This window comes from Panthera uncia, chromosome B1 (genome assembly GCF_023721935.1).
Source record: "Panthera uncia isolate 11264 chromosome B1, Puncia_PCG_1.0, whole genome shotgun sequence".
NCBI classification, from domain to species: domain Eukaryota; kingdom Metazoa; phylum Chordata; class Mammalia; order Carnivora; family Felidae; genus Panthera; species Panthera uncia.
This window is the reverse complement of record NC_064811.1, coordinates 50,157,641-50,172,605: the sequence shown is the minus strand read 5'-3', so window position 1 is coordinate 50,172,605 and position 14,965 is coordinate 50,157,641.

The following is a 14,965-nucleotide window of genomic DNA, read 5'->3' as shown; positions in this document are numbered from 1 at the left end:
ATATATATATACATATACACATATACATATCAAACAGATCAGCAAAAGTAAATAATTCCCTTTTTTATGATATATACAGCCCAGGAATGATTATACTTTCAGGTGTACAAGCACTGTCAACTATATTCCAGCTCTTTATGGTCTATTGCTACTTAAATGTATTAAATTAAATGACATTTAATTATTCCTTCTTTATATCTTTCTTATATTTCTTCTTTATATTAACCTTCAACTTCTGAACAGTATATTCCTCAAGATTCAGCTCAAATCTTACTTTGTAAAAAATCAAAGAAGTTCCCAGCAGGATTTCTATGTCCTTCTGGTTTTTGTAGTCAAGCCATCTTAACCAGTTATGCAATTTAAAACCATCAGCAAACATACTGACCCTGGGATTTCCCAGGGGAATTTCAAACTTTACACATGATTTAGTGAATCCCAATGCCTTAATTTTAGGTAAGAGTCAAAGTCCTATATCGAAACACTCCCATAATTAAGATTAGAGCATTTTCAGTACAAGAATAAATTATATTACATAGCGTTATCTTGTTTTCCAAGGAAGTGTCTTCAAATCAATTAATTCTTGCTGCTTATCTAGTCTTTAAATTCTAGTCTCCTTGATTAAATACTGGGATCAAAATACTGGGATCAAGGTATAATATGTAAGGAAGTACTTACTCTGAAGATCTTTCAGCATTAACCAGTTCTTTGTGTATGCCAACCAAATACTGTTTTTTTGGCTATATATACACAAACATATACATATTTTTATATTTATTTACAATATATTTATTCATAATACCTCTGATACATAAATATCTGTTTTTTTTTTTCTGTTGTCACAAAGAAGTAAGTAATATGGCCAAGGCCCCACAGCTAATATGTTGCAGAACTGAGAACTGGTAAGCAAAAATCATGACACCTTTAAATATGGTAAGGAAGGTTTTATTTAAAAGGACTACTACAATGAGTACTTGTAGTAGGGGAGAGAAATCAAGCTCAACTCTAAATATAACAAGGAAAAGTAAGAATTTATAGCCAAGCAATACAGTGGAAGTCAGTGGATGGAAAATTACTAAGAGGGAAGACACATCAAAGGTAGAGAGGATTCTGGGTAAACTTAATTGACAGATTTTTTTTTTGCTGAAGGCAAGCCAGGGTGATATGACATTGTGGGTAGGGGATAAAAAATTTGTTTGGATATTAATGATTAGGGATTTTCCCTAAACTGATTTAGCAGAATTCTTGCTAAAACTGGGTTCTTGAAGACAAGGAACAAAGATCAGGTCTAATGGAAAAATAGACAGAGCATCCTAACTAGAGTTTGGTCTAGGATTGACAGTCTCCAATGAAACTGGTGAAAAATATTAAACACAAAAACAACAACAACAACAGAACACTCAAAGCCTCTGGAAATTGTTCTAAGAGTAAATAGCAAATGAAGAAATATGTATCAATAAAATCTATTAAAACTCAGTAAGTGAGGCACCTGGGTGGCTCAGGCAGTTGCGTGTTGGACTCTTGGTTTCGGCTCAGGTCATGGGATCAAGCCCATGTCAGGCTTCACACTGAGCCTGGAGCCTGCTTGGGATTCTCTCTCTCTACCTCTGCCCCTTTCCCCCACTTGCAATCTCTCTCTCTCTCTCTCTCTCTCTCTGTCTCTAATAAAAAGAAAACAATAAAAATAAAATTAAGAATAAGAAAGGAAAGAAAAACTCAGTAAGAAAGAAGAGTCAGTAGAATGTGTGTCCATCCCCTTTATTCCTCGGTAATGTGCAGATACTACTCCAGACTGCTGTAGCCAAGAATACAGGACTCTGTCTCTCTCTCCCCAGTTCCCAGTGTGCTTTCTTCCTATAAGGAATACTACTTCAGTATTTGTCATCCTATTCTCTGCTGCTTGTTGCTGAGGCCAAGTCCCAGGCAAGTCAGGTTAAGAGGCAGGGTCTCGTTTCTTTACCCAACCCCAACTCTTGAAATGAAAGCTCTACCTTGGGTGTGGCATGCTGAGAATACTGTGATTACAACTGCCTTTCTCCAGCTCAGGAGATGGTGATTCCATGCCAGAAGAGGCAAGCTGAGAGGAGCCGACCTTCCACTAAGTGCTGCGGTCTTAGAGGGGAATGTGACTCCAAGAGAAGCTTGCCACTGTCTCTACCTCCAGCCCTTATCTTAGGTACCTTTATCCTATCTCCAAAGTCCTCGTTGACAGATTTTGACTGGGGAAAGAAACAGCCACAGAACAGGACACCTAATCATTTCTCAAAGGAACTGACTTCATTTGTAGCAAAGCTTTAAAAAGTTTTAACCTCTGGAATCTCTCAAAAACAGAGGAGGTTATGTTAAAAGGAAATTGGGAAGGAGATCAATAAATCTATGGAAGATGCAGCCTAGAATGTTGGCCTGCCAGTTTGTAGAAGAATATCATGTTTTGTTTTGTAAACAAAAAGTAAAATGGCAAACATAAATCCAACCATATTAACAATTATATTAAAAGTGAATAGACTTATAATTCCAATCAGAAGGTACAGACTGTCAGACTAAATATAATAAACCAACTACATCTTATCTACAGGAAACACACTTTACATTTACAGACACAAATATATTGTAAGTAAAACAAAACAAAGCAAAATCATGTATCTTGCAAGTAGGAACCACTGGAAAACTGGAGCAGCTATATTAAAATCAGACAAATTAAATTTGTAAAACAAATAAAATTACTATTAGAGCTTAAGAGGGATATTTTACAATGATAAGAGAGTCAGTGCATCAGAAGAGTATTAAAATATATAGATATTATGCACCTAGTAAAAGAATACCAAAGTACATGAAGCAAAAATTGACAGGTAAATGGAGAAACAGCTCAACAATAATAGTTGGAGACTTTACTATCCCACTTGCAATAATAGAACAATTAGACAAAATATCAGTAAATGTTTGAAAAAATAGTATAAACCAGCTAGACCCAAAAGATTTGTTTAGAATACTTCATCCAGCAGTACCAGTATATGTACAGATGTCAGGTGCACATGGAACATTCTCCAGGATATACTATATTTTCAATAAAACAAAGCTCAATAAATTGCACAGGATTAAAATCTTACAAAAATTGTTCTCCAAATATAATGGAATGAAATTAGAAATCAATGGCAGGAAAATATTTGAGTTACTCATAAATATTTAAAAATTAACAATATAAATAACTGTTCAGGCATACAAAAAAGAAATCAAATACTTTGAGATGAATAAAATAAAGATGAAACATACAAAATCTTATGGGATGCAGCTAAAAAATGCTTGAAAGCAAATTTATGGTTGTAATTGCCATTATTAAGAAAGAAGAATTAAAATAACCTATCTCCCTCCATAAGATATTGGGGGAAAAAAGAGAAAACTAAGTCAAAATTAATTAAAAGGAAGTAAATAATAAAAATTAAGGCAGAATTAATGAAACACAGAATTTAAAAAAAAATAGAGAAAAATAAATAAAACCAAAAACTGGATCTTCGCAAAGATCAAACAAAATCGATAAATCCTTTTTTTAATGTTTACTTATTTATTTTCGAGAGAGAGAAAGAATGTGAGCGAGGGGCAGAAAGAGAGAATCCCAAGCAGGCTCTGCACTGTCAGCACAGAGCCCAACATCAGACTCGACCTCATGAACCTTGAGATTGTGACCGGAGCCAAAATCAAGAGTCAGATGCTTAATCGACTGAACCACGCAGGCACCCCAAAACTGACAAATCTTTAGCTAGATTGACCATGAAAAAAGACAGAAACTCAAATTAGTAGTATCAGAAATATCAACAGATAAAAAAAAGTGACAAATGGTGACAAAACCATCAACACAGTAGGCATAGAAGGGAACTTCTCAACCTGATCAAGAGCATCTATAAAAAAAAAAAACCCCACAGGTAACATCATAATTAACAGTGAAAGCCATAATACATTTCTGTAAGAACAAGAATTAAGTCAAGGATATCCACTCTCAACACTTCTATATTAACATTGTATTGGGGATTTTATCCAGAGAAATTAAGCAATAAAGAGAAATAAAAGCCAGCCTGATTGGAAAGAAAAAAATAAATAAAAGGACCCTTATTCACAGATGACATTATTTTAAATATAGATAACCCTAAGAAATTCACTGAAGTCTAAATTCATTAAGTAAGATTGCAGGATATAAGATCAATGTACAAAAATCAATTGTATTTCTATATACTCATAATTAAATAATCCAAAAAATAAAGCCAAGAAACAATTCCTTTCACAATATCATAAAAATTGAACACTATAAAATAAGTTTAACAAAAAAAAATGTAAAACATATCTTGAAAAGTAACAAAAAAAGTGCAAACATACCCTGTAAAGTATATAACATTGTTTAAAGAAATTAGATATAAATAAATGGAAAATATCCAATGATTATACATGAAAACACTTAAATTTTTTAAATGGACATGTTCCCAAAATTATACACAGGTTCAGTGTAATTTCTGTGAAAATTCCAGCTGACTTCTTTGTAGAAATTAATGATGTGATTTAAAAGTCATATGGAATTGGGGCACCTGGGTGGTTCAGTTGGTTAAGCATCCAACTTCGGCTCAGGTCATGATATCACAGTTTGTGGGTTCAAACCCTGCATTGGGCTCCTTGCTGACAGCTCAGAGCCTGGAGCCTGCCATGGATTCTGTGTCTCCCTCTCTCTTTGCCCTTTCCCTACTCACACTGTCTCTGTCTCGCTCAAAAATAAATAAACTTAAAAATAAAAATAAAAATAAAAATAAAAGTCATTTGGGATTTTAAAGGATGCAGAAACCCAAAATGATCCTGAAAAAAATGAACAAAATAGGATTTGCACTTTCTAATTTCAAAACTTATTGAAACAATAGTAATGAAGAACATGGACTGCTGGCACAAGGATAGACATATAGACCAAAGAGAATACATAAATAAATCAATACATCAAGTGTCAACTGATTTTTTGACAAGAGTGCCAAGACCAGTGGGGGGAAAAATAGTGTTTCACTAAATGCTGCTTAGACAACTGGATATCCAAATGAAAACAAACAAGCACACAAAAACACTGTGCCTTCCTTTACACCTAGTACAAAAAATAATCAAAATGGATCAGATCTAAACTTAAGAACTAAAACTATAACTCCTCAGAAGAAAATATAAAGGTAAATAAATCTTTGTAAACTTGAAGTTAGCATAGGATTCTTAGATATGAGACCCAAAGCACAAGCAATAGAAGAATAGTTAGATAAAGTCGATTACATCAAAGTTAGAAACTTTTGTGCTGCATAGAGCACCATAAGAAAGTGAAAAAACAATCCACAGATTAGGAGAAATTACTTGAAAACCATATATTTGATAAGAGACTTGTATTTAGAATATATGAAAAACTCTTACAATTCAACAGCAACAAAAACAATTGTTTTAAAATGGGCAATGGATCTGAATAGACATTCCTCCAAGGAATATGTATACAAAAGGTCAATAAGCAACTTAAAAAGTCCTTGATACCACTAGTCATCCGGGAAATGCAAATTAAAACCTGAACCTGATACTACTTCATACACACTAGGATGACTACAATAAAAAATGTCAGATAAGAAGTGTTGACAAGGATGTGGAGAAATCAGAAACACATAGGCTACTAGGAAGAGTGTAAAATGGCAGAGCTGCTTTGGAAAGCAGTCTGGCATTTCCTCAAATGATGAAATGTAGAATTACCACATGACTCAGTGATTCTACCTTTAATATATACCCAAGAGACATGAAAACATATTATCACACAAAACTTTTACCTAAATGTTTATAGAATCATTACTCAAAATAGCCAAAAGGTGGAAACATCCCAAATGTCCATCAAAAGACAAATGGATTTCAAAAAAATTGCGGTATATCTGTGTAATGGATTATTACTCTGCAATAAAAATACACGTTACAACAAGGATAAAACGTGAAAACATGCTAAGTGAAAAAAGCCTGTCACAAATGACTACTTTAACTATGATTCCATTCATATGAAAGCACAGAATAGGGAAATCTAAGACACAGAAAGTAAATTGATGAGGGCTTAAGGCTGGGGAGTTAGGAGTGGGGGTGGGGGAAAGGGCAGGGGATGTGATAGCTAAATGATACAAGATTTCTTTTGGGGTTGATGAAAATGTACTATGACTGTGGTGATAGAGCAGATATAGTGCAGAGTCTAAAAAGCATTGAATTGTATACTTTAAATGGATAAATTGAATGATATGTGAATTATATGTCAATAAAGCAGTTATTTATTAGAAAGGGGCTATGAGCCAAGAGCAGTGAGTGGCCTTCAACAGGTGGGGAAGAAGGAAGGGATTCTCCACTAGAACCACCAGAGACTTAAACCAACTCTACCAACAATTTGATTTCAGGCAAGTGAGACCCCTTTTGGACTTCCAACCTACAGAACTATAAGGTAACAAATTTGTGTTGTTTCAAGCCAGTAAGTTTGTGGCCTAAACAAGCAGCAACAACAAAAAAACTCTATCTAGCCTTTCTGATACAATTGTAGCCAGTTAGTTGACAAAGTTTCTAATAGATTCACATACAATGGATTCTTTTGATAGAAATTTTTTATTAAAATAAGAAAAAAAGGGGCGCCTGGGTGGCGCAGTCGGTTAAGCGTCCGACTTCAGCCAGGTCACGATCTCGCGGTCCGTGAGTTCGAGCCCCGCGTCGGGCTCTGGGCTGATGGCTCGGAGCCTGGAGCCTGTTTCCGATTCTGTGTCTCCCTCTCTCTCTGCCCCTCCCCCGTTCATGCTCTGTCTCTCTCTGTCCCAAAAATAAATAAAAAACGTTGAAAAAAAATAAAAAATAAAATAAGAAAAAAAAATGGTGGTCAGGCAAATGCTCTATAAGAGTCATTTTAAAATAATATAAAGAATATAAGTAATGGGTAAAAGTATTTGCATCACATGATGTATCAAACTTAAAATTGTTTAATAGGTATCATTGATTTTTATAGCATAAATAAAATCAATAGATAATGCATTTAATGCATTCTTTTTATTTCTTATTGATTTTACCAAAGTAATTTTGGTAAATTCTCTTTAAAAATTTATTTAAAAAATGTTTTGGGTAGTTATTATGTTTATCTAAGTTGTAAACTCTAAGGATCATTTTCTTTTCTATTACCAATTAATTAAAAATTAAAAGACAAAACTATATTAAGACCATTCTCTTTCCTTTTTACATGAAACTTTCTTTAAAATACTACCATATTATATGGCTAGTAATAAAGTTAGAAGCATTTAGCTAATCTTCTGGCTTTCACCAAATAAAGATAAATATTAAAAAAATAAATCCTAAATTAAAATTTAAATATGTTTCTACATAATGCTTATTATAAATATTTTGCTCATCATAAAAAATTAACAATATAATGCTTCTAATTAAACAGCATCTATCCTATTCAATTTTTTATGTATTCTGTAACCTTTTACATGACAATAGTAAGAAATGGCTTAATTGCTTCTCAATTCTTGTTTAGGTGAAAACTTTGATACTTTACATTTTTCTGTGGAGAGGTTAGATCAGTCAACTTAGAAACTGCTATTTAAAAGTTGGTCCTGACCATTGAGTACAGGTTATAGTATGCTACTTTTTTGCATAGGATTTGAATATTTCTCTGAAAAGGATATACTGGCATTTTTTTTTATTAGTGAATAGTATTAACCAAAAACCCCAAGCAAACAAAAACAAAAAACAAAACAAAACAAAACAAAACAAAAAAAACCAAAAAACAAAACTACTTGAGCTAAATGTTTTAAGATATGTTTCAATATGAAAAAACTACTATTTATTTTGAAGGGTTTCTCAATATCATTTTAGGTTTTGATCTGCTATGTGCAAGTTAATTCCCAGATAGTGACTTTGAAAATGTTCCAAATGCATTTTTAAAGCAAAGTAATACAGGGCATCTGAGAAAAATTTATGATGTTTTAAAAAATGTTGATTTCTATACATGGAGACTAAAAGAATATTGAATATAGTGAATTTTCTTTGGTTTCCAATTAATGTTACTAAAAATGACATTTCTGAATAAGAGGCTATACGTATTATCTCCCTCGTTATTCACATAGTGGAATAGCTTGAGTGTGCAATCATTTTTATCCCTCTTGGTGGTAATTAAAGTCCACACTTCTTTCAGTCTATCTTCGTTTTCTTTAGCTCGAGTTAACACTGTGCCTGACAGGCTATATCAATAGCTGTTAAGCGGCTGTGTAAGCAATCCGCCATGGGCCTGAGATTCCCTGCAAGTTCTTGCTGACTCCACTAAGAATGTAAGCCCCTTGCCGCTCATTTGCTGGGCCATTTTTCAGTATTAGGCTTGCAACAAACAACCTTGAGGAATGAAGTTGTGCCTTCCTCTAGTAGAGAGCAGGGTTTTTCTACTCACTGTAAAATCAGAGACTGTTCCAATGCAGTGTTCCTTTCCTGTAGTTCAACTCATTGCCTGTAGAGGCATTCTTTATAGGCCATTTTAACCCCTGTGGAGCTTGGGAAAGAGGGGAATTGACACAAACTAATATGAAGTCCTGGCTGTTGTTTTTACCATGAGTAATAAAGTCCTTTGTCCCTGATTCAGGAGTCTTGTGTCTTCTGCCAGCACCCATGAAGCAGTCACAGGCTAGCTTAAGAACTTGTAAGTAGAATGAAATTCTAGACTATTCACAAGTCTTAATATTAAGAAGGAGTCTCAACACAGTGCTATGCTACTATAATACTGGGGACCAAAGCAAAGAATTATAAGTGGATGGAATTTAAGCTTCTAAAGGTAGATTTTCCAGGAATTTACCTTTGCTACCCTGACAATGTCTGCTGTCTGATGTTTGTCATTTCTACCCAGTTCTGTTACACTTTGAATTCTGGACCATGGAACCTCTGGGTAAACCAGAGACTTATTAAATTCCACTTTCTTGATACATGACTGTGATCCTCGTTTCTCAAGATTATTCATTATACTGATTCCCTTTACCTCATATAGAACTGACATGCCCAATTAAAAAAGAAAAAAAAAGCCTTTATTAAAGGCTTATTAATAATTGTTACCCTTGCATAGACTGGAGATCTGTCTCACATTCTTGAATTAGAAAGAAAATTATGGACAATACTGCTATTACCTTTTTTTTATTCAAAATGTTATGGGATCACTATTTATATTTTCTAAGATTTGTCATACTTTACATTTTTCTTTCCTCTTAATCTGTACCTCTCTACACCTTTATTCTAACTATGGTACATAATAAATGCCATGAATTATCTTTACACCATCAAGAAGTAATTTCCAAATAGCTCCTTGTCTCCTCCTCAGCTCATTTGCATGAAAATTATAAAAGATGCCCTTAAAATATGGAGCTAAATTCAGTCATAAAAGAAATATTTTCTGAGCTCTTAAATCCTTTATTAGAAAATGAGAATTGTATTTTATTCCTGAGAAGCTTCTAGTCAGTCCTTTGATAAAATCCAGACTGTCTTCTGAAAAGAAGTTATAGGTAGGAAGGAAAAAGCTAGATAATAGGTAGGTTGGAGGGAAGGTAGTAGGCAATTCTAGGGGAAAGCAAGAGTGTAGAAATATTAATAATAATAATAATAATAATAATATAATATGTTGCACTCTAAGTAATATAAGTTTGTAAAAAATACATTTTTTGTTTCAGTGACAAATACATACATAAGATATATATATATGTATGTATTTGAATGATTTCTAGCCCCTCACAGGCACAATTAAATAACCACCCACCCACCCACATCCTGTTTGTTTCTTTATGTCAGAACTAGAGCTATCAGAACAAATAATAGTAGGAGTTAACATTTATTGAGATCTTACTAAGTGATTATATAACATATTGTTATATATATGAGCATATATTACATGTATTACTGATATGTGTGTATGTATACTCAAAAGCCTAATATGAACATGAATTTCTACTAGTATTACCCTCACTATGAAGCTGATGAGATAGAATCGAGAGAAGCTGTGTCACTTTTTCATAGTCAATTTTATATACTTTATGTACTTGGTCATTTTTCTCATATGTGTGGTTTGCAACAGGTGCTAGATGGTACAGTGTTTTTGTCCATTTGTAGATGGAGTTCCAACATGTATTGGAAGGTGTAACATGAATCTCAGAAGCAAAGGCTTGTCTAGGCAAATGGACTTCTTCCTTTATCATAGTTTGAAACTTCTATCCCAGAAATATGCCAACTTATTTGAATTCAATTATTCCATCACTCATCAACTTTTCGACTTAAAAAAGAAAACACCCTGATTATCAACTCTGTATTTTGATGCAAAAGTTAAAAAAAATTTTGATAACATGATTATTTACACATACAAATAAGCACATATGTTTACACATACATACAATGTATTGCATTTAGAAAATATTATAAACAATCTTTTCTACAGTTACATAAGTAGGGTTGGATTCCTAAGTAAAGAGTAGTTTGCAAAGATGAATAATCTCCTTGATATAGTTTGCCTAAATTTATTAAGTTTATTAAATTCCTTATATACTGATATTTATTTCAATTTCAGAATCCATTATGTTGCTTGAAAACTCATGTGTTTAGTGCATATGATGAATACTATATAACTGCTCTGTTTCAGAAAACTAAAAAAAGAAAGTAGTCAAGATTTGTACAGTTTCATGATGAAAGAATAGTGAAGATAATATTTAGTGAAACTAGGATTTGAATGCAGATTTGTCTTATATCCCAAAATATTTTTATTAAATAATAAAATAAAGTAATAACTTGAATTAATTATCTCTAAAAAATATCTTGTTTAATCTAAAGCTTATAACTTCAAAATATGAGCCCGAATATTATCTAAATAGCAAAACAAATAAAAGCCATGAGTGGAAACAAGTGCAATTGATTCATGCCAGAGTCCTAGGTGACATAAGATCTTTCTAATAAGGGCAAAGTCATTCTTAGTAATGCTCTCTCTGCACATTACCGAAGAATAAGGAAATGCAAACCTAATATTTTGGGGAGGTTTGGGTGCTTAGCATTATCTTTTTATTGTGGTATAATATACAAAATATAAAATTCATCACCTTAATAATTTTTTTCTTTTTTATTGTGATAAGAACATTCATAAAAATCTACCCTCTTAACAAATTTTTAAGTATAGGAACACAGTATTGTTAGGTCTAGGCACACTGTTGTACAGGACATCTTTAGAACTTACTCATCTTGCCTAACTGACACTTTGTACCCATTGAAATGCAAGTCCATGTTGTCTCCTTCCCCAAACAACCTCCATTTACACTTCAAGGAACTAGAAAAGGAAGAAACTAAGCCTAAATTAGACATTGGGAAGAAATAACAAATATTAGCACAGAAATAACTGAAATAGAACCTAGAAACACAATAGAAAAAGAAATCAACAAAACTTCAAAGTTGTGTTTTTGGAAAAGTCAACTAAACTGACAATCCTTTGGCTATACTAAGGAAAAAAAAAAAGAGAGAGAATACCATAAACAGAAATTTATTTATTCACAGTTCTAGAGACTGGAAGTCCACTATCATGATGCCAGCATGGCCAGGTTCAGGTATGTTCTCCTTTCAAAATGCAGACTGCTGACTTCTTGTGTCCTCACATGGTGGAAAGAGGAGAGAGTTCTGTAGGGTCTATTTTAAAAGGGCATTAATCCTACTCATGAGGGTTCCACCTTCATGACCTAAAAATCTTCCATTGGCTCACTTCCTAATACTATCACATTAGGGGTTAAGATTGTATCATATGAATTTGAAGGGAACACAAATATTCATTCCATAGCAACTGACTTCTTTGGTGATCTACCCCAGATCTTAGATATCATCTCTGTGTAGAAAACTCCCAACTTTATAGTATACATCTTTGAAATAGAAGCACACATAGTCAAATGATTCTCTGATATCTACATTCTAATATCTAATAAGATTCTCAAAATTATTTTGTGTTAAAAGAAATGCCTAATCTCTGCAACATTACTTCTAATTTGGGGTCTCCTATACCTTCGCTCATATTGGCAAATTGCAAAACCTACTTTTCCAATTTCTCAGAACAAAATTTGTGAGTCTTTCTTGATGCCTTTCATTCTCTCTCACCTTAATTCCAATCGACCAGAGAAGCCAGGTGGCACTTCTTTCACGTTATGACAGAATATGATAGCCATTCACCACCTTCATTGCTAGTACTGTGGTCCAAGTCACCAGCATCTCTTGCAGTGATTATTATAATCACTTCCCTAATTATCTCTCTGTTCCACACTTTATTTATTAAAATCTATTCTTACTGATAATAAATGAGAATAGTTTTAAAAGGAATCATATAATGGAGGTAATCGTAGTCCAGATTAAAAGTTTTATACTTTATTTGGTAAATTAGAAGTCATATGAGTCATATGAGCTTTATACTCTATTTAAAGAGACCACTCTGGTTATCATGAATGGAATATTTCTGGTTGAACAAATGTGGAAAGGAATATATGGCTATTGTCATTGTTAAATGGAGCGTGATTGTGTCTTGGACTGGTATGTAAATTTAAAAAAAATCAATAGAATTAAGTGGATTATAATTTGGGAAGAAGACAAAGATTTACTGATGACATTCATGTGGAATAAAGGAATGGGAGTAATCAAAGTTTAATTAAATGGTGGGTAAATGACAGTAATTTCTAAAGAGACGGTGAAGACTGGAAGACAAATAGGTTTAGCAGCAGTGAATTAAGAATTCAGATTTGGAAGGGGACCTGGGTGGCTCAGCCGGTTAAGTGTCCAATTTTGGCTCAGGTCATGATCTCTTGGTCAGGTCTGCCTCAGGCTCTGTGCTGACAGCTGGACCCTGGAGCCTGCTTCGGATTCAGTGTCTCCTTCTCTCTCTGCCCGTCCCCTGTCCCCTGCTGGTGCTCTGTCTCTCTCTCTGAAAAGGCAAAAAAAAAAAAAAAAAAAAAAAAAAGAAAAAACAACATTAAAAAAAAGAATTCAGATTTGGAAATTTTAACTTGAGAACCCTATGAGTAAAACAAGTATATGCATCAACCAGGCATTTTGTATCTCATGAGAACAGTCAATTCTGAAGCTATAAATTTATATCAGAATATTTATAACCAGGTTTTAGAGCTTGGAAGAAACCCAATAAATATTACCCATCTTTACTTCCACAGTCCTAAGTATATTGACAAATAAAGCAGAAAATTTTCTGCTTTATTTTCATTATTATTGCTATTTTCATTTTTCCCTTTCATAAATTGTGATGGTCAAATTTAAAAAATATTTAAGGTATCAAGAGAAATATCATAAAAATATTTTTTCACCAGTTTTAGTGTTTATTCTAGGTTCTGAATGGCCAAGTCTTGCCATTCATAAAAAGTTGAAAGATAAATTTTTATTTAAAAACCAGAGTTGTTTTTAAATAAAAAATAAAATACTATTGACATCAGCTAAATATTTTTAAGTGTCCAATCATAACTGATAGTCTCACTGAATTCACGTTGAAAGAACTTTTAAAAGTTAACTTAGTTTTAAAAAGCCAGAATTTGTACATTTTCAATTAGATTTGGATATATCTAATGTAATAAGTACACTAAGAAAGATTATTTAAAGTTTGTTGGAAAGTTATTGAAATACTTAGCTTGTCAAATAATGAAAAAAATTAATCATCTTGACATAGAAAACATTTAACAAACAATATTCCAAATTTAAAAATATTTGGGAATATAGGGACGCCTGGCTCAGTCAGTTAAGCGTCCGACTTCAGCTCAGGTCGTGATCTCGTGGTCCGTGAGTTCGAGCCCCACATCGGGCTCTGTGCTGACAGCGCAGAGCCTGGAGCCTGTTTCAGATTCTGTGTCTCCCTCTCTCTCTGACCCTCCCCCATTCATGCTCTGTCTCTCTCTGTCTCAAAAATAAATAAACGTTAAAAAAATAAAAAAAAATTTAAAAATGTAGAAATATTTGGGAATATAGAGCAAAACAATAATTAAAAATTTTAAATCCTTTGAATCATAAACAGATATTAATATCTCAGTTTGCCAGTAGTCAAAAATATGCTTGTAATCAAGCCTGTCAAAGCTTGGTTCTATTGTTAGGGACAAATAAACTCTTGAAAATATTGAGAAATTAATTTGATATATATAACACACTTTAATATTTTCTATTGTCTTCTCCATACATTTTTTTAAATTAAAAACTAAATAAATCTGAATAATCTCAAATTTAGAATTGCTTAGTGATACAAATTTCTTTCATGTTTTATGGGCAGAGTAGATTTTGAAAATTAAACTGCTAGTAGAATAGGTTTTTATTTTTTATTTATTTTGTAATATTTATTTATCTTTTGTCACAAAATCAGACACTCAGATCAATGGAACAGAATAGAGAACCCAGAAATGGACCCAGAAATGTATGGACAACTAATCTTTGACAAAGCAGGAAAGAATATCCAATGGAATAAATACAGTCTCTTCAGCAAGTGGTGCTGGGAAAACTGGAAAACATGCAGAACAATGAACCTGGACCACTTTCTTACACCATACACAAAAATAAACTCAAAATGGATGAAAGACCTCAGTGTAAGACAGGAAGCCATCAAAATCCTCGAGGAGGAAGCAGACAAAAACCTCTTTGATCTTGGCTGCAGCCAAGATGTGTATATATATATATATATATATATATATATATATATATTTTTTTTTTTTTTTTTTTTTTTTTTGAGAGAGAGAGAGAGAGACAGAGTGAGCAGGGGAGCAGCAGAAAGAGTGGGAGACACAGAATCTGAAGTAGATTCCAGGCTCTGTGCTGACAGCTGGAATGTGGGGCTCGTACCCATGAACCAGAGGATCATAACCTGAGCCAAAGTCAGACACTTAATTGACTGAGCCACCCAGGAACCCCTAGAGTTTGTTTTTAAATGATATCTTCA